The 17756-nt window shown below is 40.2% G+C and overlaps 25 non-coding genes and 41 pseudogenes across 25 annotated transcripts; all 66 read left to right on the plus strand.

Moving 5' to 3' along the window:
- The first annotated feature begins 236 nt into the window (after nucleotides 1-236).
- Nucleotides 237-355, plus strand: LOC143515969 (5S ribosomal RNA). The gene has a single exon (XR_013131523.1). It is a non-coding gene; the product is annotated as a 5S ribosomal RNA (ribosomal RNA).
- A 107-nt stretch (nucleotides 356-462) lies between these two features.
- On the plus strand, nucleotides 463-581 carry LOC143516098 (5S ribosomal RNA; annotated as a pseudogene).
- Nucleotides 582-708: 127 nt separating this feature from the next.
- On the plus strand, nucleotides 709-827 carry LOC143515813 (5S ribosomal RNA). Its single transcript, XR_013131373.1, has one exon. It is a non-coding gene; the product is annotated as a 5S ribosomal RNA (ribosomal RNA).
- Nucleotides 828-1040: 213 nt separating this feature from the next.
- Nucleotides 1041-1159, plus strand: LOC143515486 (5S ribosomal RNA; annotated as a pseudogene).
- Nucleotides 1160-1285: 126 nt separating this feature from the next.
- On the plus strand, nucleotides 1286-1404 carry LOC143515487 (5S ribosomal RNA; annotated as a pseudogene).
- A 127-nt stretch (nucleotides 1405-1531) lies between these two features.
- On the plus strand, nucleotides 1532-1650 carry LOC143515970 (5S ribosomal RNA). The gene has a single exon (XR_013131524.1). It is a non-coding gene; the product is annotated as a 5S ribosomal RNA (ribosomal RNA).
- A 107-nt stretch (nucleotides 1651-1757) lies between these two features.
- Nucleotides 1758-1876, plus strand: LOC143515381 (5S ribosomal RNA; annotated as a pseudogene).
- Nucleotides 1877-2003: 127 nt separating this feature from the next.
- On the plus strand, nucleotides 2004-2122 carry LOC143515884 (5S ribosomal RNA). Its single transcript, XR_013131442.1, has one exon. It is a non-coding gene; the product is annotated as a 5S ribosomal RNA (ribosomal RNA).
- A 214-nt stretch (nucleotides 2123-2336) lies between these two features.
- On the plus strand, nucleotides 2337-2455 carry LOC143515488 (5S ribosomal RNA; annotated as a pseudogene).
- A 127-nt stretch (nucleotides 2456-2582) lies between these two features.
- Nucleotides 2583-2701, plus strand: LOC143515971 (5S ribosomal RNA). The gene has a single exon (XR_013131525.1). It is a non-coding gene; the product is annotated as a 5S ribosomal RNA (ribosomal RNA).
- A 105-nt stretch (nucleotides 2702-2806) lies between these two features.
- On the plus strand, nucleotides 2807-2925 carry LOC143516099 (5S ribosomal RNA; annotated as a pseudogene).
- A 127-nt stretch (nucleotides 2926-3052) lies between these two features.
- Nucleotides 3053-3171, plus strand: LOC143515814 (5S ribosomal RNA). Its single transcript, XR_013131374.1, has one exon. It is a non-coding gene; the product is annotated as a 5S ribosomal RNA (ribosomal RNA).
- Nucleotides 3172-3385: 214 nt separating this feature from the next.
- On the plus strand, nucleotides 3386-3504 carry LOC143515489 (5S ribosomal RNA; annotated as a pseudogene).
- A 127-nt stretch (nucleotides 3505-3631) lies between these two features.
- LOC143515815 (5S ribosomal RNA) lies at nucleotides 3632-3750 on the plus strand. Its single transcript, XR_013131375.1, has one exon. It is a non-coding gene; the product is annotated as a 5S ribosomal RNA (ribosomal RNA).
- Nucleotides 3751-3964: 214 nt separating this feature from the next.
- LOC143516032 (5S ribosomal RNA) lies at nucleotides 3965-4083 on the plus strand (annotated as a pseudogene).
- A 126-nt stretch (nucleotides 4084-4209) lies between these two features.
- On the plus strand, nucleotides 4210-4328 carry LOC143515490 (5S ribosomal RNA; annotated as a pseudogene).
- A 126-nt stretch (nucleotides 4329-4454) lies between these two features.
- Nucleotides 4455-4573, plus strand: LOC143515491 (5S ribosomal RNA; annotated as a pseudogene).
- A 127-nt stretch (nucleotides 4574-4700) lies between these two features.
- LOC143515817 (5S ribosomal RNA) lies at nucleotides 4701-4819 on the plus strand. The gene has a single exon (XR_013131377.1). It is a non-coding gene; the product is annotated as a 5S ribosomal RNA (ribosomal RNA).
- A 214-nt stretch (nucleotides 4820-5033) lies between these two features.
- Nucleotides 5034-5152, plus strand: LOC143515492 (5S ribosomal RNA; annotated as a pseudogene).
- Nucleotides 5153-5279: 127 nt separating this feature from the next.
- LOC143515818 (5S ribosomal RNA) lies at nucleotides 5280-5398 on the plus strand. Its single transcript, XR_013131378.1, has one exon. It is a non-coding gene; the product is annotated as a 5S ribosomal RNA (ribosomal RNA).
- A 214-nt stretch (nucleotides 5399-5612) lies between these two features.
- On the plus strand, nucleotides 5613-5731 carry LOC143516033 (5S ribosomal RNA; annotated as a pseudogene).
- Nucleotides 5732-5857: 126 nt separating this feature from the next.
- On the plus strand, nucleotides 5858-5976 carry LOC143515494 (5S ribosomal RNA; annotated as a pseudogene).
- A 126-nt stretch (nucleotides 5977-6102) lies between these two features.
- Nucleotides 6103-6221, plus strand: LOC143515495 (5S ribosomal RNA; annotated as a pseudogene).
- Nucleotides 6222-6348: 127 nt separating this feature from the next.
- Nucleotides 6349-6467, plus strand: LOC143515972 (5S ribosomal RNA). The gene has a single exon (XR_013131526.1). It is a non-coding gene; the product is annotated as a 5S ribosomal RNA (ribosomal RNA).
- A 107-nt stretch (nucleotides 6468-6574) lies between these two features.
- Nucleotides 6575-6693, plus strand: LOC143515382 (5S ribosomal RNA; annotated as a pseudogene).
- A 127-nt stretch (nucleotides 6694-6820) lies between these two features.
- Nucleotides 6821-6939, plus strand: LOC143515885 (5S ribosomal RNA). The gene has a single exon (XR_013131443.1). It is a non-coding gene; the product is annotated as a 5S ribosomal RNA (ribosomal RNA).
- A 214-nt stretch (nucleotides 6940-7153) lies between these two features.
- LOC143515497 (5S ribosomal RNA) lies at nucleotides 7154-7272 on the plus strand (annotated as a pseudogene).
- A 127-nt stretch (nucleotides 7273-7399) lies between these two features.
- On the plus strand, nucleotides 7400-7518 carry LOC143515974 (5S ribosomal RNA). Its single transcript, XR_013131528.1, has one exon. It is a non-coding gene; the product is annotated as a 5S ribosomal RNA (ribosomal RNA).
- Nucleotides 7519-7625: 107 nt separating this feature from the next.
- LOC143516101 (5S ribosomal RNA) lies at nucleotides 7626-7744 on the plus strand (annotated as a pseudogene).
- A 127-nt stretch (nucleotides 7745-7871) lies between these two features.
- Nucleotides 7872-7990, plus strand: LOC143515819 (5S ribosomal RNA). Its single transcript, XR_013131379.1, has one exon. It is a non-coding gene; the product is annotated as a 5S ribosomal RNA (ribosomal RNA).
- Nucleotides 7991-8204: 214 nt separating this feature from the next.
- Nucleotides 8205-8323, plus strand: LOC143516034 (5S ribosomal RNA; annotated as a pseudogene).
- A 126-nt stretch (nucleotides 8324-8449) lies between these two features.
- LOC143515498 (5S ribosomal RNA) lies at nucleotides 8450-8568 on the plus strand (annotated as a pseudogene).
- Nucleotides 8569-8694: 126 nt separating this feature from the next.
- On the plus strand, nucleotides 8695-8813 carry LOC143515499 (5S ribosomal RNA; annotated as a pseudogene).
- A 127-nt stretch (nucleotides 8814-8940) lies between these two features.
- LOC143515820 (5S ribosomal RNA) lies at nucleotides 8941-9059 on the plus strand. The gene has a single exon (XR_013131380.1). It is a non-coding gene; the product is annotated as a 5S ribosomal RNA (ribosomal RNA).
- A 214-nt stretch (nucleotides 9060-9273) lies between these two features.
- On the plus strand, nucleotides 9274-9392 carry LOC143515500 (5S ribosomal RNA; annotated as a pseudogene).
- A 126-nt stretch (nucleotides 9393-9518) lies between these two features.
- LOC143515501 (5S ribosomal RNA) lies at nucleotides 9519-9637 on the plus strand (annotated as a pseudogene).
- A 127-nt stretch (nucleotides 9638-9764) lies between these two features.
- Nucleotides 9765-9883, plus strand: LOC143515821 (5S ribosomal RNA). Its single transcript, XR_013131381.1, has one exon. It is a non-coding gene; the product is annotated as a 5S ribosomal RNA (ribosomal RNA).
- Nucleotides 9884-10097: 214 nt separating this feature from the next.
- LOC143515502 (5S ribosomal RNA) lies at nucleotides 10098-10216 on the plus strand (annotated as a pseudogene).
- Nucleotides 10217-10343: 127 nt separating this feature from the next.
- On the plus strand, nucleotides 10344-10462 carry LOC143515823 (5S ribosomal RNA). Its single transcript, XR_013131383.1, has one exon. It is a non-coding gene; the product is annotated as a 5S ribosomal RNA (ribosomal RNA).
- A 214-nt stretch (nucleotides 10463-10676) lies between these two features.
- On the plus strand, nucleotides 10677-10795 carry LOC143516035 (5S ribosomal RNA; annotated as a pseudogene).
- A 126-nt stretch (nucleotides 10796-10921) lies between these two features.
- Nucleotides 10922-11040, plus strand: LOC143515503 (5S ribosomal RNA; annotated as a pseudogene).
- Nucleotides 11041-11166: 126 nt separating this feature from the next.
- Nucleotides 11167-11285, plus strand: LOC143515504 (5S ribosomal RNA; annotated as a pseudogene).
- A 127-nt stretch (nucleotides 11286-11412) lies between these two features.
- LOC143515824 (5S ribosomal RNA) lies at nucleotides 11413-11531 on the plus strand. Its single transcript, XR_013131384.1, has one exon. It is a non-coding gene; the product is annotated as a 5S ribosomal RNA (ribosomal RNA).
- Nucleotides 11532-11745: 214 nt separating this feature from the next.
- Nucleotides 11746-11864, plus strand: LOC143515506 (5S ribosomal RNA; annotated as a pseudogene).
- Nucleotides 11865-11990: 126 nt separating this feature from the next.
- Nucleotides 11991-12109, plus strand: LOC143515507 (5S ribosomal RNA; annotated as a pseudogene).
- Nucleotides 12110-12236: 127 nt separating this feature from the next.
- LOC143515825 (5S ribosomal RNA) lies at nucleotides 12237-12355 on the plus strand. Its single transcript, XR_013131385.1, has one exon. It is a non-coding gene; the product is annotated as a 5S ribosomal RNA (ribosomal RNA).
- A 108-nt stretch (nucleotides 12356-12463) lies between these two features.
- LOC143516002 (5S ribosomal RNA) lies at nucleotides 12464-12582 on the plus strand (annotated as a pseudogene).
- Nucleotides 12583-12708: 126 nt separating this feature from the next.
- On the plus strand, nucleotides 12709-12827 carry LOC143516036 (5S ribosomal RNA; annotated as a pseudogene).
- Nucleotides 12828-12954: 127 nt separating this feature from the next.
- Nucleotides 12955-13073, plus strand: LOC143515826 (5S ribosomal RNA). Its single transcript, XR_013131386.1, has one exon. It is a non-coding gene; the product is annotated as a 5S ribosomal RNA (ribosomal RNA).
- A 108-nt stretch (nucleotides 13074-13181) lies between these two features.
- Nucleotides 13182-13300, plus strand: LOC143516005 (5S ribosomal RNA; annotated as a pseudogene).
- Nucleotides 13301-13426: 126 nt separating this feature from the next.
- Nucleotides 13427-13545, plus strand: LOC143515508 (5S ribosomal RNA; annotated as a pseudogene).
- Nucleotides 13546-13672: 127 nt separating this feature from the next.
- Nucleotides 13673-13791, plus strand: LOC143515827 (5S ribosomal RNA). The gene has a single exon (XR_013131387.1). It is a non-coding gene; the product is annotated as a 5S ribosomal RNA (ribosomal RNA).
- Nucleotides 13792-14005: 214 nt separating this feature from the next.
- LOC143515509 (5S ribosomal RNA) lies at nucleotides 14006-14124 on the plus strand (annotated as a pseudogene).
- Nucleotides 14125-14251: 127 nt separating this feature from the next.
- Nucleotides 14252-14370, plus strand: LOC143515828 (5S ribosomal RNA). The gene has a single exon (XR_013131388.1). It is a non-coding gene; the product is annotated as a 5S ribosomal RNA (ribosomal RNA).
- A 213-nt stretch (nucleotides 14371-14583) lies between these two features.
- On the plus strand, nucleotides 14584-14702 carry LOC143515510 (5S ribosomal RNA; annotated as a pseudogene).
- Nucleotides 14703-14828: 126 nt separating this feature from the next.
- LOC143515511 (5S ribosomal RNA) lies at nucleotides 14829-14947 on the plus strand (annotated as a pseudogene).
- Nucleotides 14948-15074: 127 nt separating this feature from the next.
- LOC143515975 (5S ribosomal RNA) lies at nucleotides 15075-15193 on the plus strand. The gene has a single exon (XR_013131529.1). It is a non-coding gene; the product is annotated as a 5S ribosomal RNA (ribosomal RNA).
- A 107-nt stretch (nucleotides 15194-15300) lies between these two features.
- Nucleotides 15301-15419, plus strand: LOC143515383 (5S ribosomal RNA; annotated as a pseudogene).
- A 127-nt stretch (nucleotides 15420-15546) lies between these two features.
- LOC143515829 (5S ribosomal RNA) lies at nucleotides 15547-15665 on the plus strand. Its single transcript, XR_013131389.1, has one exon. It is a non-coding gene; the product is annotated as a 5S ribosomal RNA (ribosomal RNA).
- A 214-nt stretch (nucleotides 15666-15879) lies between these two features.
- On the plus strand, nucleotides 15880-15998 carry LOC143515512 (5S ribosomal RNA; annotated as a pseudogene).
- A 127-nt stretch (nucleotides 15999-16125) lies between these two features.
- Nucleotides 16126-16244, plus strand: LOC143515830 (5S ribosomal RNA). The gene has a single exon (XR_013131390.1). It is a non-coding gene; the product is annotated as a 5S ribosomal RNA (ribosomal RNA).
- A 214-nt stretch (nucleotides 16245-16458) lies between these two features.
- Nucleotides 16459-16577, plus strand: LOC143516038 (5S ribosomal RNA; annotated as a pseudogene).
- A 126-nt stretch (nucleotides 16578-16703) lies between these two features.
- LOC143515513 (5S ribosomal RNA) lies at nucleotides 16704-16822 on the plus strand (annotated as a pseudogene).
- A 126-nt stretch (nucleotides 16823-16948) lies between these two features.
- LOC143515514 (5S ribosomal RNA) lies at nucleotides 16949-17067 on the plus strand (annotated as a pseudogene).
- A 127-nt stretch (nucleotides 17068-17194) lies between these two features.
- On the plus strand, nucleotides 17195-17313 carry LOC143515831 (5S ribosomal RNA). The gene has a single exon (XR_013131391.1). It is a non-coding gene; the product is annotated as a 5S ribosomal RNA (ribosomal RNA).
- Nucleotides 17314-17527: 214 nt separating this feature from the next.
- LOC143515515 (5S ribosomal RNA) lies at nucleotides 17528-17646 on the plus strand (annotated as a pseudogene).
- The last annotated feature ends 110 nt before the right edge of the window (nucleotides 17647-17756 follow it).

Raw genomic sequence — 17756 nt, forward strand, 5'->3', positions numbered from 1 at the left:
ACACCAGCCTGAAAACGCCCGATTTCATTTGACCTAGGAAGCTAAATAGGTTTAGGCCAGGTTAATACTTATATGGGAGACAGCTTGGGAATACCAGGTGCTGTGTGACTTTTATAGTTGAGTTGCTATTTACATTCAATTAGCAAGCTTAAAGGTGTTCTGCAAAAAAAACTAGCAATGTCTGTTGTTCAGGTTTTGCTCTCATTATAAATAGGTCATCTTTGCATTGTTTTACGGCTTACGGCCACACCAGCCTGAAAACGCCCGATCTCATTTGACCTCGGAAGCTAAGCTCGTTTGGGCCTGGTTAGTACTTGGATGGGAGACCACCTGGGAATACCAGGTACTGTAAGCCTATTAGATTTAATTATCAAGCTTAAATGTGTTCTGCAAAAATCTAGCAATTTCTGTTGTTCAGGTTTTGCTCTTGTTATAATTAGATAATCTTTGCATTGTTTTATGGCTTACGGCCACACCAGCCTGAAAACGCCCGATCCTATTTGACCTAGGAAGCTAAATAGGTTTAGGCCAGGTTAATACTTGTATGGGAGACAGCTTGGGAATACCAGGTGCTGTGTGACTTTTATAGTTGAGTTGCTATTTACATTCAATTAGCAAGCTTAAAGGTGTTCTGCAAAAAAAACTAGCAATGTCTGTTGTTCAGGTTTTGCTCTCATTATAAATAGGTCATCTTTGCATTGTTTTACGGCTTACGGCCACACCAGCCTGAAAACGCCCGATCTCATTTGACCTCGGAAGCTAAGCTCGTTTGGGCCTGGTTAGTACTTGGATGGGAGACCACCTGGGAATACCAGGTGCTGTAAGCCTATTAGATTTAATTATCAAGCTAAATAGGTTTGGGCCAGGTTAATACTTGTATGGGAGACAGCTTGGGAATACCAGGTGCTGTGTGACTTTTATAGTTGAGTTGCTGTTTACATTCAATTAGCAAGCTTAAATGTGTTCTGCAAAAAACTAGCAATTTCTGTTGTTCAGGTTTTGCTCTTGTTATAATTAGATAATCTTTGCATTGTTTTATGGCTTACGGCCACACCAGCCTGAAAACGCCCGATTTCATTTGACCTAGGAAGCTAAATAGGTTTAGGCCAGGTTAATACTTGTATGGGAGACAGCTTGGGAATACCAGGTGCTGTGTGACTTTTATAGTTGAGTTGCTGTTTACATTCAATTAGCAAGCTTAAATGTGTTCTGCAAAAAAACTAGCAATTTCTGTTGTTCAGGTTTTGCTCTTGTTATAATTAGATAATCTTTGCATTGTTTTATGGCTTACGGCCACACCAGCCTGAAAACGCCCGATTTCATTTGACCTAGGAAGCTAAATAGGTTTAGGCCAGGTTAATACTTGTATGGGAGACAGCTTGGGAATACCAGGTGCTGTGTGACTTTTATAGTTGAGTTGCTATTTACATTCAATTAGCAAGCTTAAAGGTGTTCTGCAAAAAAAACTAGCAATGTCTGTTGTTCAGGTTTTGCTCTCATTATAAATAGGTCATCTTTGCATTGTTTTACGGCTTACGGCCACACCAGCCTGAAAACGCCCGATCTCATTTGACCTCGGAAGCTAAGCTCGTTTGGGCCTGGTTAGTACTTGGATGGGAGACCACCTGGGAATACCAGGTACTGTAAGCCTATTAGATTTAATTATCAAGCTTAAATGTGTTCTGCAAAAATCTAGCAATTTCTGTTGTTCAGGTTTTGCTCTTGTTATAATTAGATAATCTTTGCATTGTTTTATGGCTTACAGCCACACCAGCCTGAAAACGCCCGATCCTATTTGACCTAGGAAGCTAAATAGGTTTAGGCCAGGTTAATACTTGTATGGGAGACAGCTTGGGAATACCAGGTGCTGTGTGACTTTTATAGTTGAGTTGCTATTTACATTCAATTAGCAAGCTTAAAGGTGTTCTGCAAAAAAAACTAGCAATGTCTGTTGTTCAGGTTTTGCTCTCATTATAAATAGGTCATCTTTGCATTGTTTTATGGCTTACGGCCACACCAGCCTGAAAACGCCCGATCTCATTTGACCTCGGAAGCTAAGCTTGTTTGGGCCTGGTTAGTACTTGGATGGGAGACCACCTGGGAATACCAGGTGCTGTAAGCCTATTAGATTTAATTATCAAGCTAAATAGGTTTGGGCCAGGTTAATACTTGTATGGGAGACAGCTTGGGAATACCAGGTGCTGTGTGACTTTTATAGTTGAGTTGCTGTTTACATTCAATTAGCAAGCTTAAATGTGTTCTGCAAAAAAACTAGCAATTTCTGTTGTTCAGGTTTTGCTCTTGTTATAATTAGATAATCTTTGCATTGTTTTATGGCTTACGGCCACACCAGCCTGAAAACGCCCGATTTCATTTGACCTAGGAAGCTAAATAGGTTTAGGCCAGGTTAATACTTGTATGGGAGACAGCTTGGGAATACCAGGTGCTGTGTGACTTTTATAGTTGAGTTGCTATTTACATTCAATTAGCAAGCTTAAAGGTGTTCTGCAAAAAAAACTAGCAATGTCTGTTGTTCAGGTTTTGCTCTCATTATAAATAGGTCATCTTTGCATTGTTTTACGGCTTACGGCCACACCAGCCTGAAAACGCCCGATCTCATTTGACCTCGGAAGCTAAGCTCGTTTGGGCCTGGTTAGTACTTGGATGGGAGACCACCTGGGAATACCAGGTACTGTAAGCCTATTAGATTTAATTATCAAGCTTAAATGTGTTCTGCAAAAATCTAGCAATTTCTGTTGTTCAGGTTTTGCTCGTTATAATTAGATAATCTTTGCATTGTTTTATGGCTTACGGCCACACCAGCCTGAAAACGCCCGATCCTATTTGACCTAGGAAGCTAAATAGGTTTAGGCCAGGTTAATACTTGTATGGGAGACAGCTTGGGAATACCAGGTGCTGTGTGACTTTTATAGTTGAGTTGCTATTTACATTCAATTAGCAAGCTTAAAGGTGTTCTGCAAAAAAAACTAGCAATGTCTGTTGTTCAGGTTTTGCTCTCATTATAAATAGGTCATCTTTGCATTGTTTTACGGCTTACGGCCACACCAGCCTGAAAACGCCCGATCTCATTTGACCTCGGAAGCTAAGCTCGTTTGGGCCTGGTTAGTACTTGGATGGGAGACCACCTGGGAATACCAGGTGCTGTAAGCCTATTAGATTTAATTATCAAGCTAAATAGGTTTGGGCCAGGTTAATACTTGTATGGGAGACAGCTTGGGAATGCCAGGTGCTGTGTGACTTTTATAGTTGAGTTGCTGTTTACATTCAATTAGCAAGCTTAAATGTGTTCTGCAAAAAAACTAGCAATTTCTGTTGTTCAGGTTTTGCTCTTGTTATAATTAGATAATCTTTGCATTGTTTTATGGCTTACGGCCACACCAGCCTGAAAACGCCCGATTTCATTTGACCTAGGAAGCTAAATAGGTTTAGGCCAGGTTAATACTTGTATGGGAGACAGCTTGGGAATACCAGGTGCTGTGTGACTTTTATAGTTGAGTTGCTATTTACATTCAATTAGCAAGCTTAAAGGTGTTCTGCAAAAAAAACTAGCAATGTCTGTTGTTCAGGTTTTGCTCTCATTATAAATAGGTCATCTTTGCATTGTTTTACGGCTTACGGCCACACCAGCCTGAAAACGCCCGATCTCATTTGACCTCGGAAGCTAAGCTCGTTTGGGCCTGGTTAGTACTTGGATGGGAGACCACCTGGGAATACCAGGTGCTGTAAGCCTATTAGATTTAATTATCAAGCTAAATAGGTTTGGGCCAGGTTAATACTTGTATGGGAGACAGCTTGGGAATACCAGGTGCTGTGTGACTTTTATAGTTGAGTTGCTGTTTACATTCAATTAGCAAGCTTAAATGTGTTCTGCAAAAAAACTAGCAATTTCTGTTGTTCAGGTTTTGCTCTTGTTATAATTAGATAATCTTTGCATTGTTTTATGGCTTGCGGCCACACCAGCCTGAAAACGCCCGATCTCATTTGACCTCGGAAGCTAAATAGGTTTTGGCCAGGTTAATACTTGTATGGGGGACAGCTTGGGAATACCAGGTGCTGTGTGACTTTTATAGTTGAGTTGCTGTTTACATTCAATTAGCAAGCTTAAATGTGTTCTGCAAAAAAACTAGCAATTTCTGTTGTTCAGGTTTTGCTCTTGTTATAATTAGATAATCTTTGCATTGTTTTATGGCTTACGGCCACACCAGCCTGAAAACGCCCGATTTCATTTGACCTAGGAAGCTAAATAGGTTTAGGCCAGGTTAATACTTGTATGGGAGACAGCTTGGGAATACCAGGTGCTGTGTGACTTTTATAGTTGAGTTGCTGTTTACATTCAATTAGCAAGCTTAAATGTGTTCTGCAAAAAAACTAGCAATTTCTGTTGTTCAGGTTTTGCTCTTGTTATAATTAGATAATCTTTGCATTGTTTTATGGCTTACGGCCACACCAGCCTGAAAACGCCCGATTTCATTTGACCTAGGAAGCTAAATAGGTTTAGGCCAGGTTAATACTTGTATGGGAGACAGCTTGGGAATACCAGGTGCTGTGTGACTTTTATAGTTGAGTTGCTATTTACATTCAATTAGCAAGCTTAAAGGTGTTCTGCAAAAAAAACTAGCAATGTCTGTTGTTCAGGTTTTGCTCTCATTATAAATAGGTCATCTTTGCATTGTTTTACGGCTTACGGCCACACCAGCCTGAAAACGCCCGATCTCATTTGACCTCGGAAGCTAAGCTCGTTTGGGCCTGGTTAGTACTTGGATGGGAGACCACCTGGGAATACCAGGTGCTGTAAGCCTATTAGATTTAATTATCAAGCTAAATAGGTTTGGGCCAGGTTAATACTTGTATGGGAGACAGCTTGGGAATGCCAGGTGCTGTGTGACTTTTATAGTTGAGTTGCTGTTTACATTCAATTAGCAAGCTTAAATGTGTTCTGCAAAAAAACTAGCAATTTCTGTTGTTCAGGTTTTGCTCTTGTTATAATTAGATAATCTTTGCATTGTTTTATGGCTTACGGCCACACCAGCCTGAAAACGCCCGATTTCATTTGACCTAGGAAGCTAAATAGGTTTAGGCCAGGTTAATACTTGTATGGGAGACAGCTTGGGAATACCAGGTGCTGTGTGACTTTTATAGTTGAGTTGCTATTTACATTCAATTAGCAAGCTTAAAGGTGTTCTGCAAAAAAAACTAGCAATGTCTGTTGTTCAGGTTTTGCTCTCATTATAAATAGGTCATCTTTGCATTGTTTTACGGCTTACGGCCACACCAGCCTGAAAACGCCCGATCTCATTTGACCTCGGAAGCTAAGCTCGTTTGGGCCTGGTTAGTACTTGGATGGGAGACCACCTGGGAATACCAGGTGCTGTAAGCCTATTAGATTTAATTATCAAGCTAAATAGGTTTGGGCCAGGTTAATACTTGTATGGGAGACAGCTTGGGAATACCAGGTGCTGTGTGACTTTTATAGTTGAGTTGCTGTTTACATTCAATTAGCAAGCTTAAATGTGTTCTGCAAAAAAACTAGCAATTTCTGTTGTTCAGGTTTTGCTCTTGTTATAATTAGATAATCTTTGCATTGTTTTATGGCTTGCGGCCACACCAGCCTGAAAACGCCCGATCTCATTTGACCTCGGAAGCTAAATAGGTTTTGGCCAGGTTAATACTTGTATGGGGGACAGCTTGGGAATACCAGGTGCTGTGTGACTTTTATAGTTGAGTTGCTGTTTACATTCAATTAGCAAGCTTAAATGTGTTCTGCAAAAAAACTAGCAATTTCTGTTGTTCAGGTTTTGCTCTTGTTATAATTAGATAATCTTTGCATTGTTTTATGGCTTACGGCCACACCAGCCTGAAAACGCCCGATTTCATTTGACCTAGGAAGCTAAATAGGTTTAGGCCAGGTTAATACTTGTATGGGAGACAGCTTGGGAATACCAGGTGCTGTGTGACTTTTATAGTTGAGTTGCTGTTTACATTCAATTAGCAAGCTTAAATGTGTTCTGCAAAAAAACTAGCAATTTCTGTTGTTCAGGTTTTGCTCTTGTTATAATTAGATAATCTTTGCATTGTTTTATGGCTTACGGCCACACCAGCCTGAAAACGCCCGATTTCATTTGACCTAGGAAGCTAAATAGGTTTAGGCCAGGTTAATACTTGTATGGGAGACAGCTTGGGAATACCAGGTGCTGTGTGACTTTTATAGTTGAGTTGCTATTTACATTCAATTAGCAAGCTTAAAGGTGTTCTGCAAAAAAAACTAGCAATGTCTGTTGTTCAGGTTTTGCTCTCATTATAAATAGGTCATCTTTGCATTGTTTTACGGCTTACGGCCACACCAGCCTGAAAACGCCCGATCTCATTTGACCTCGGAAGCTAAGCTCGTTTGGGCCTGGTTAGTACTTGGATGGGAGACCACCTGGGAATACCAGGTACTGTAAGCCTATTAGATTTAATTATCAAGCTTAAATGTGTTCTGCAAAAATCTAGCAATTTCTGTTGTTCAGGTTTTGCTCTTGTTATAATTAGATAATCTTTGCATTGTTTTATGGCTTACAGCCACACCAGCCTGAAAACGCCCGATCCTATTTGACCTAGGAAGCTAAATAGGTTTAGGCCAGGTTAATACTTGTATGGGAGACAGCTTGGGAATACCAGGTGCTGTGTGACTTTTATAGTTGAGTTGCTATTTACATTCAATTAGCAAGCTTAAAGGTGTTCTGCAAAAAAAACTAGCAATGTCTGTTGTTCAGGTTTTGCTCTCATTATAAATAGGTCATCTTTGCATTGTTTTATGGCTTACGGCCACACCAGCCTGAAAACGCCCGATCTCATTTGACCTCGGAAGCTAAGCTTGTTTGGGCCTGGTTAGTACTTGGATGGGAGACCACCTGGGAATACCAGGTGCTGTAAGCCTATTAGATTTAATTATCAAGCTAAATAGGTTTGGGCCAGGTTAATACTTGTATGGGAGACAGCTTGGGAATACCAGGTGCTGTGTGACTTTTATAGTTGAGTTGCTGTTTACATTCAATTAGCAAGCTTAAATGTGTTCTGCAAAAAAACTAGCAATTTCTGTTGTTCAGGTTTTGCTCTTGTTATAATTAGATAATCTTTGCATTGTTTTATGGCTTACGGCCACACCAGCCTGAAAACGCCCGATTTCATTTGACCTAGGAAGCTAAATAGGTTTAGGCCAGGTTAATACTTGTATGGGAGACAGCTTGGGAATACCAGGTGCTGTGTGACTTTTATAGTTGAGTTGCTATTTACATTCAATTAGCAAGCTTAAAGGTGTTCTGCAAAAAAAACTAGCAATGTCTGTTGTTCAGGTTTTGCTCTCATTATAAATAGGTCATCTTTGCATTGTTTTACGGCTTACGGCCACACCAGCCTGAAAACGCCCGATCTCATTTGACCTCGGAAGCTAAGCTCGTTTGGGCCTGGTTAGTACTTGGATGGGAGACCACCTGGGAATACCAGGTACTGTAAGCCTATTAGATTTAATTATCAAGCTTAAATGTGTTCTGCAAAAATCTAGCAATTTCTGTTGTTCAGGTTTTGCTCTTGTTATAATTAGATAATCTTTGCATTGTTTTATGGCTTACGGCCACACCAGCCTGAAAACGCCCGATCCTATTTGACCTAGGAAGCTAAATAGGTTTAGGCCAGGTTAATACTTGTATGGGAGACAGCTTGGGAATACCAGGTGCTGTGTGACTTTTATAGTTGAGTTGCTATTTACATTCAATTAGCAAGCTTAAAGGTGTTCTGCAAAAAAAACTAGCAATGTCTGTTGTTCAGGTTTTGCTCTCATTATAAATAGGTCATCTTTGCATTGTTTTACGGCTTACGGCCACACCAGCCTGAAAACGCCCGATCTCATTTGACCTCGGAAGCTAAGCTCGTTTGGGCCTGGTTAGTACTTGGATGGGAGACCACCTGGGAATACCAGGTGCTGTAAGCCTATTAGATTTAATTATCAAGCTAAATAGGTTTGGGCCAGGTTAATACTTGTATGGGAGACAGCTTGGGAATACCAGGTGCTGTGTGACTTTTATAGTTGAGTTGCTGTTTACATTCAATTAGCAAGCTTAAATGTGTTCTGCAAAAAAACTAGCAATTTCTGTTGTTCAGGTTTTGCTCTTGTTATAATTAGATAATCTTTGCATTGTTTTATGGCTTGCGGCCACACCAGCCTGAAAACGCCCGATCTCATTTGACCTCGGAAGCTAAATAGGTTTTGGCCAGGTTAATACTTGTATGGGGGACAGCTTGGGAATACCAGGTGCTGTGTGACTTTTATAGTTGAGTTGCTGTTTACATTCAATTAGCAAGCTTAAATGTGTTCTGCAAAAAAACTAGCAATTTCTGTTGTTCAGGTTTTGCTCTTGTTATAATTAGATAATCTTTGCATTGTTTTATGGCTTACGGCCACACCAGCCTGAAAACGCCCGATTTCATTTGACCTAGGAAGCTAAATAGGTTTAGGCCAGGTTAATACTTGTATGGGAGACAGCTTGGGAATACCAGGTGCTGTGTGACTTTTATAGTTGAGTTGCTGTTTACATTCAATTAGCAAGCTTAAATGTGTTCTGCAAAAAAACTAGCAATTTCTGTTGTTCAGGTTTTGCTCTTGTTATAATTAGATAATCTTTGCATTGTTTTATGGCTTACGGCCACACCAGCCTGAAAACGCCCGATTTCATTTGACCTAGGAAGCTAAATAGGTTTAGGCCAGGTTAATACTTGTATGGGAGACAGCTTGGGAATACCAGGTGCTGTGTGACTTTTATAGTTGAGTTGCTATTTACATTCAATTAGCAAGCTTAAAGGTGTTCTGCAAAAAAAACTAGCAATGTCTGTTGTTCAGGTTTTGCTCTCATTATAAATAGGTCATCTTTGCATTGTTTTACGGCTTACGGCCACACCAGCCTGAAAACGCCCGATCTCATTTGACCTCGGAAGCTAAGCTCGTTTGGGCCTGGTTAGTACTTGGATGGGAGACCACCTGGGAATACCAGGTGCTGTAAGCCTATTAGATTTAATTATCAAGCTAAATAGGTTTGGGCCAGGTTAATACTTGTATGGGAGACAGCTTGGGAATGCCAGGTGCTGTGTGACTTTTATAGTTGAGTTGCTGTTTACATTCAATTAGCAAGCTTAAATGTGTTCTGCAAAAAAACTAGCAATTTCTGTTGTTCAGGTTTTGCTCTTGTTATAATTAGATAATCTTTGCATTGTTTTATGGCTTACGGCCACACCAGCCTGAAAACGCCCGATTTCATTTGACCTAGGAAGCTAAATAGGTTTAGGCCAGGTTAATACTTGTATGGGAGACAGCTTGGGAATACCAGGTGCTGTGTGACTTTTATAGTTGAGTTGCTGTTTACATTCAATTAGCAAGCTTAAATGTGTTCTGCAAAAAAACTAGCAATTTCTGTTGTTCAGGTTTTGCTCTTGTTATAATTAGATAATCTTTGCATTGTTTTATGGCTTACGGCCACACCAGCCTGAAAACGCCCGATTTCATTTGACCTAGGAAGCTAAATAGGTTTAGGCCAGGTTAATACTTGTATGGGAGACAGCTTGGGAATACCAGGTGCTGTGTGACTTTTATAGTTGAGTTGCTATTTACATTCAATTAGCAAGCTTAAAGGTGTTCTGCAAAAAAAACTAGCAATGTCTGTTGTTCAGGTTTTGCTCTCATTATAAATAGGTCATCTTTGCATTGTTTTACGGCTTACGGCCACACCAGCCTGAAAACGCCCGATCTCATTTGACCTCGGAAGCTAAGCTCGTTTGGGCCTGGTTAGTACTTGGATGGGAGACCACCTGGGAATACCAGGTGCTGTAAGCCTATTAGATTTAATTATCAAGCTAAATAGGTTTGGGCCAGGTTAATACTTGTATGGGAGACAGCTTGGGAATGCCAGGTGCTGTGTGACTTTTATAGTTGAGTTGCTGTTTACATTCAATTAGCAAGCTTAAATGTGTTCTGCAAAAAAACTAGCAATTTCTGTTGTTCAGGTTTTGCTCTTGTTATAATTAGATAATCTTTGCATTGTTTTATGGCTTACGGCCACACCAGCCTGAAAACGCCCGATTTCATTTGACCTAGGAAGCTAAATAGGTTTAGGCCAGGTTAATACTTGTATGGGAGACAGCTTGGGAATACCAGGTGCTGTGTGACTTTTATAGTTGAGTTGCTATTTACATTCAATTAGCAAGCTTAAAGGTGTTCTGCAAAAAAAACTAGCAATGTCTGTTGTTCAGGTTTTGCTCTCATTATAAATAGGTCATCTTTGCATTGTTTTACGGCTTACGGCCACACCAGCCTGAAAACGCCCGATCTCATTTGACCTCGGAAGCTAAGCTCGTTTGGGCCTGGTTAGTACTTGGATGGGAGACCACCTGGGAATACCAGGTGCTGTAAGCCTATTAGATTTAATTATCAAGCTAAATAGGTTTGGGCCAGGTTAATACTTGTATGGGAGACAGCTTGGGAATACCAGGTGCTGTGTGACTTTTATAGTTGAGTTGCTGTTTACATTCAATTAGCAAGCTTAAATGTGTTCTGCAAAAAAACTAGCAATTTCTGTTGTTCAGGTTTTGCTCTTGTTATAATTAGATAATCTTTGCATTGTTTTATGGCTTGCGGCCACACCAGCCTGAAAACGCCCGATCTCATTTGACCTCGGAAGCTAAATAGGTTTTGGCCAGGTTAATACTTGTATGGGGGACAGCTTGGGAATACCAGGTGCTGTGTGACTTTTATAGTTGAGTTGCTGTTTACATTCAATTAGCAAGCTTAAATGTGTTCTGCAAAAAAACTAGCAATTTCTGTTGTTCAGGTTTTGCTCTTGTTATAATTAGATAATCTTTGCATTGTTTTATGGCTTACGGCCACACCAGCCTGAAAACGCCCGATTTCATTTGACCTAGGAAGCTAAATAGGTTTAGGCCAGGTTAATACTTGTATGGGAGACAGCTTGGGAATACCAGGTGCTGTGTGACTTTTATAGTTGAGTTGCTGTTTACATTCAATTAGCAAGCTTAAATGTGTTCTGCAAAAAAACTAGCAATTTCTGTTGTTCAGGTTTTGCTCTTGTTATAATTAGATAATCTTTGCATTGTTTTATGGCTTACGGCCACACCAGCCTGAAAACGCCCGATTTCATTTGACCTAGGAAGCTAAATAGGTTTAGGCCAGGTTAATACTTGTATGGGAGACAGCTTGGGAATACCAGGTGCTGTGTGACTTTTATAGTTGAGTTGCTATTTACATTCAATTAGCAAGCTTAAAGGTGTTCTGCAAAAAAAACTAGCAATGTCTGTTGTTCAGGTTTTGCTCTCATTATAAATAGGTCATCTTTGCATTGTTTTACGGCTTACGGCCACACCAGCCTGAAAACGCCCGATCTCATTTGACCTCGGAAGCTAAGCTCGTTTGGGCCTGGTTAGTACTTGGATGGGAGACCACCTGGGAATACCAGGTGCTGTAAGCCTATTAGATTTAATTATCAAGCTAAATAGGTTTGGGCCAGGTTAATACTTGTATGGGAGACAGCTTGGGAATACCAGGTGCTGTGTGACTTTTATAGTTGAGTTGCTGTTTACATTCAATTAGCAAGCTTAAATGTGTTCTGCAAAAAAACTAGCAATTTCTGTTGTTCAGGTTTTGCTCTTGTTATAATTAGATAATCTTTGCATTGTTTTATGGCTTACGGCCACACCAGCCTGAAAACGCCCGATTTCATTTGACCTAGGAAGCTAAATAGGTTTAGGCCAGGTTAATACTTGTATGGGAGACAGCTTGGGAATACCAGGTGCTGTGTGACTTTTATAGTTGAGTTGCTGTTTACATTCAATTAGCAAGCTTAAATGTGTTCTGCAAAAAAACTAGCAATTTCTGTTGTTCAGGTTTTGCTCTTGTTATAATTAGATAATCTTTGCATTGTTTTATGGCTTACGGCCACACCAGCCTGAAAACGCCCGATTTCATTTGACCTAGGAAGCTAAATAGGTTTAGGCCAGGTTAATACTTGTATGGGAGACAGCTTGGGAATACCAGGTGCTGTGTGACTTTTATAGTTGAGTTGCTATTTACATTCAATTAGCAAGCTTAAAGGTGTTCTGCAAAAAAAACTAGCAATGTCTGTTGTTCAGGTTTTGCTCTCATTATAAATAGGTCATCTTTGCATTCTTTTACGGCTTACGGCCACACCAGCCTGAAAACGCCCGATCTCATTTGACCTCGGAAGCTAAGCTCGTTTGGGCCTGGTTAGTACTTGGATGGGAGACCACCTGGGAATACCAGGTGCTGTAAGCCAATTAGATTTAATTATCAAGCTTAAATGTGTTCTGCAAAAAAACTAGCAATTTCTGTTGTTCAGGTTTTGCTCTTGTTATAATTAGATAATCTTTGCATTGTTTTATGGCTTACGGCCACACCAGCCTGAAAACGCCCGATCTCATTTGACCTAGGAAGCTAAATAGGTTTGGGCCAGGTTAATACTTGTATGGGAGACAGCTTGGGAATACCAGGTGCTGTGTGACTTTTATAGTTGAGTTGCTGTTTACATTCAATTAGCAAGCTTAAATGTGTTCTGCAAAAAAACTAGCAATTTCTGTTGTTCAGGTTTTGCTCTTGTTATAATTAGATAATCTTTGCATTGTTTTATGGCTTGCGGCCACACCAGCCTGAAAACGCCCGATCTCATTTGACCTCGGAAGCTAAATAGGTTTTGGCCAGGTTAATACTTGTATGGGGGACAGCTTGGGAATACCAGGTGCTGTGTGACTTTTATAGTTGAGTTGCTATTTACATTCAATTAGCAAGCTTAAAGGTGTTCTGCAAAACAAACTAGCAATGTCTGTTGTTCAGGTTTTGCTCTCATTATAAATAGGTCATCTTTGCATTCTTTTACGGCTTACGGCCACACCAGCCTGAAAACGCCCGATCTCATTTGACCTCGGAAGCTAAGCTCGTTTGGGCCTGGTTAGTACTTGGATGGGAGACCACCTGGGAATACCAGGTGCTGTAAGCCAATTAGATTTAATTATCAAGCTTAAATGTGTTCTGCAAAAAAACTAGCAATTTCTGTTGTTCAGGTTTTGCTCTTGTTATAATTAGATAATCTTTGCATTGTTTTACGGCTTACGGCCACACCAACCTGAAAACGCCCGATCTCATTTGAAATAGGAAGCTAAATAGGTTTGGGCCAGGTTAATACTTGTATGGGAGACAGCTTGGGAATACCAGGTGCTGTGTGACTTTTATAGTTGAGTTGCTGTTTACATTCAATTAGCAAGCTTAAATGTGTTCTGCAAAAAAACTAGCAATTTCTGTTGTTCAGGTTTTGCTCTTGTTATAATTAGAAAATCTTTGCATTGTTTTATGGCTTACGGCCACACCAGCCTGAAAACGCCCGATTTCATTTGACCTAGGAAGCTAAATAGGTTTAGGCCAGGTTAATACTTGTATGGGAGACAGCTTGGGAATACCAGGTGCTGTGTGACTTTTATAGTTGAGTTGCTATTTACATTCAATTAGCAAGCTTAAAGGTGTTCTGCAAAAAAAACTAGCAATGTCTGTTGTTCAGGTTTTGCTCTCATTATAAATAGGTCATCTTTGCATTGTTTTACGGCTTACGGCCACACCAGCCTGAAAACGCCCGATCTCATTTGACCTCGGAAGCTAAGCTCGTTTGGGCCTGGTTAGTACTTGGATGGGAGACCACCTGGGAATACCAGGTGCTGTAAGCCTATTAGATTTAATTATCAAGCTAAATAGCTTTGGGCCAGGTTAATACTTGTATGGGAGACAGCTTGGGAATACCAGGTGCTGTGTGACTTTTATAGTTGAGTTGCTGTTTACATTCAATTAGCAAGCTTAAATGTGTTCTGCAAAAAAACTAGCAATTTCTGTTGTTCAGGTTTTGCTCTTGTTATAATTAGATAATCTTTGCATTGTTTTATGGCTTACGGCCACACCAGCCTGAAAACGCCCGATTTCATTTGACCTAGGAAGCTAAATAGGTTTAGGCCAGGTTAATACTTGTATGGGAGACAGCTTGGGAATACCAGGTGCTGTGTGACTTTTATAGTTGAGTTGCTATTTACATTCAATTAGCAAGCTTAAAGGTGTTCTGCAAAAAAAACTAGCAATGTCTGTTGTTCAGGTTTTGCTCTCATTATAAATAGGTCATCTTTGCATTGTTTTACGGCTTACGGCCACACCAGCCTGAAAACGCCCGATCTCATTTGACCTCGGAAGCTAAGCTCGTTTGGGCCTGGTTAGTACTTGGATGGGAGACCACCTGGGAATACCAGGTGCTGTAAGCCTATTAGATTTAATTATCAAGCTAAATAGGTTTGGGCCAGGTTAATACTTGTATGGGAGACAGCTTGGGAATACCAGGTGCTGTGTGACTTTTATAGTTGAGTTGCTGTTTACATTCAATTAGCAAGCTTAAATGTGTTCTGCAAAAAACTAGCAATTTCTGTTGTTCAGGTTTTGCTCTTGTTATAATTAGATAATCTTTGCATTGTTTTATGGCTTACGGCCACACCAGCCTGAAAACGCCCGATTTCATTTGACCTAGGAAGCTAAATAGGTTTAGGCCAGGTTAATACTTGTATGGGAGACAGCTTGGGAATACCAGGTGCTGTGTGACTTTTATAGTTGAGTTGCTGTTTACATTCAATTAGCAAGCTTAAATGTGTTCTGCAAAAAAACTAGCAATTTCTGTTGTTCAGGTTTTGCTCTTGTTATAATTAGATAATCTTTGCATTGTTTTATGGCTTACGGCCACACCAGCCTGAAAACGCCCGATTTCATTTGACCTAGGAAGCTAAATAGGTTTAGGCCAGGTTAATACTTGTATGGGAGACAGCTTGGGAATACCAGGTGCTGTGTGACTTTTATAGTTGAGTTGCTATTTACATTCAATTAGCAAGCTTAAAGGTGTTCTGCAAAAAAAACTAGCAATGTCTGTTGTTCAGGTTTTGCTCTCATTATAAATAGGTCATCTTTGCATTGTTTTACGGCTTACGGCCACACCAGCCTGAAAACGCCCGATCTCATTTGACCTCGGAAGCTAAGCTCGTTTGGGCCTGGTTAGTACTTGGATGGGAGACCACCTGGGAATACCAGGTACTGTAAGCCTATTAGATTTAATTATCAAGCTTAAATGTGTTCTGCAAAAATCTAGCAATTTCTGTTGTTCAGGTTTTGCTCTTGTTATAATTAGATAATCTTTGCATTGTTTTATGGCTTACAGCCACACCAGCCTGAAAACGCCCGATCCTATTTGACCTAGGAAGCTAAATAGGTTTAGGCCAGGTTAATACTTGTATGGGAGACAGCTTGGGAATACCAGGTGCTGTGTGACTTTTATAGTTGAGTTGCTATTTACATTCAATTAGCAAGCTTAAAGGTGTTCTGCAAAAAAAACTAGCAATGTCTGTTGTTCAGGTTTTGCTCTCATTATAAATAGGTCATCTTTGCATTGTTTTATGGCTTACGGCCACACCAGCCTGAAAACGCCCGATCTCATTTGACCTCGGAAGCTAAGCTCGTTTGGGCCTGGTTAGTACTTGGATGGGAGACCACCTGGGAATACCAGGTGCTGTAAGCCTATTAGATTTAATTATCAAGCTAAATAGGTTTGGGCCAGGTTAATACTTGTATGGGAGACAGCTTGGGAATACCAGGTGCTGTGTGACTTTTATAGTTGAGTTGCTGTTTACATTCAATTAGCAAGCTTAAATGTGTTCTGCAAAAAAACTAGCAATTTCTGTTGTTCAGGTTTTGCTCTTGTTATAATTAGATAATCTTTGCATTGTTTTATGGCTTACGGCCACACCAGCCTGAAAACGCCCGATTTCATTTGACCTAGGAAGCTAAATAGGTTTAGGCCAGGTTAATACTTGTATGGGAGACAGCTTGGGAATACCAGGTGCTGTGTGACTTTTATAGTTGAGTTGCTATTTACATTCAATTAGCAAGCTTAAAGGTGTTCTGCAAAAAAAACTAGCAATGTCTGTTGTTCAGGTTTTGCTCTCATTATAAATAGGTCATCTTTGCATTGTTTTACGGCTTACGGCCACACCAGCCTGAAAACGCCCGATCTCATTTGACCTCGGAAGCTAAGCTCGTTTGGGCCTGGTTAGTACTTGGATGGGAGACCACCTGGGAATACCAGGTGCTGTAAGCCTATTAGATTTAATTATCAAGCTAAATAGGTTTGGGCCAGGTTAATACTTGTATGGGAGACAGCTTGGGAATACCAGGTGCTGTGTGACTTTTATAGTTGAGTTGCTGTTTACATTCAATTAGCAAGCTTAAATGTGTTCTGCAAAAAAACTAGCAATTTCTGTTGTTCAGGTTTTGCTCTTGTTATAATTAGATAATCTTTGCATTGTTTTATGGCTTGCGGCCACACCAGCCTGAAAACGCCCGATCTCATTTGACCTCGGAAGCTAAATAGGTTTTGGCCAGGTTAATACTTGTATGGGGGACAGCTTGGGAATACCAGGTGCTGTGTGACTTTTATAGTTGAGTTGCTGTTTACATTCAATTAGCAAGCTTAAATGTGTTCTGCAAAAAAACTAGCAATTTCTGTTGTTCAGGTTTTGCTCTTGTTATAATTAGATAATCTTTGCATTGTTTTATGGCTTACGGCCACACCAGCCTGAAAACGCCCGATTTCATTTGACCTAGGAAGCTAAATAGGTTTAGGCCAGGTTAATACTTGTATGGGAGACAGCTTGGGAATACCAGGTGCTGTGTGACTTTTATAGTTGAGTTGCTGTTTACATTCAATTAGCAAGCTTAAATGTGTTCTGCAAAAAAACTAGCAATTTCTGTTGTTCAGGTTTTGCTCTTGTTATAATTAGATAATCTTTGCATTGTTTTATGGCTTACGGCCACACCAGCCTGAAAACGCCCGATTTCATTTGACCTAGGAAGCTAAATAGGTTTAGGCCAGGTTAATACTTGTATGGGAGACAGCTTGGGAATACCAGGTGCTGTGTGACTTTTATAGTTGAGTTGCTATTTACATTCAATTAGCAAGCTTAAAGGTGTTCTGCAAAAAAAACTAGCAATGTCTGTTGTTCAGGTTTTGCTCTCATTATAAATAGGTCATCTTTGCATTGTTTTACGGCTTACGGCCACACCAGCCTGAAAACGCCCGATCTCATTTGACCTCGGAAGCTAAGCTCGTTTGGGCCTGGTTAGTACTTGGATGGGAGACCACCTGGGAATACCAGGTGCTGTAAGCCTATTAGATTTAATTATCAAGCTAAATAGGTTTGGGCCAGGTTAATACTTGTATGGGAGACAGCTTGGGAATACCAGGTGCTGTGTGACTTTTATAGTTGAGTTGCTGTTTACATTCAATTAGCAAGCTTAAATGTGTTCTGCAAAAAAACTAGCAATTTCTGTTGTTCAGGTTTTGCTCTTGTTATAATTAGATCATCTTTGCATTGTTTTATGGCTTACGGCCACACCAGCCTGAAAACGCCCGATTTCATTTGACCTAGGAAGCTAAATAGGTTTAGGCCAGGTTAATACTTGTATGGGAGACAGCTTGGGAATACCAGGTGCTGTGTGACTTTTATAGTTGAGTTGCTATTTACATTCAATTAGCAAGCTTAAAGGTGTTCTGCAAAAAAAACTAGCAATGTCTGTTGTTCAGGTTTTGCTCTCATTATAAATAGGTCAT

Source organism: Brachyhypopomus gauderio, chromosome 5 (genome assembly GCF_052324685.1).
Source record: "Brachyhypopomus gauderio isolate BG-103 chromosome 5, BGAUD_0.2, whole genome shotgun sequence".
Taxonomy (NCBI): Eukaryota; Metazoa; Chordata; class Actinopteri; order Gymnotiformes; family Hypopomidae; genus Brachyhypopomus; species Brachyhypopomus gauderio.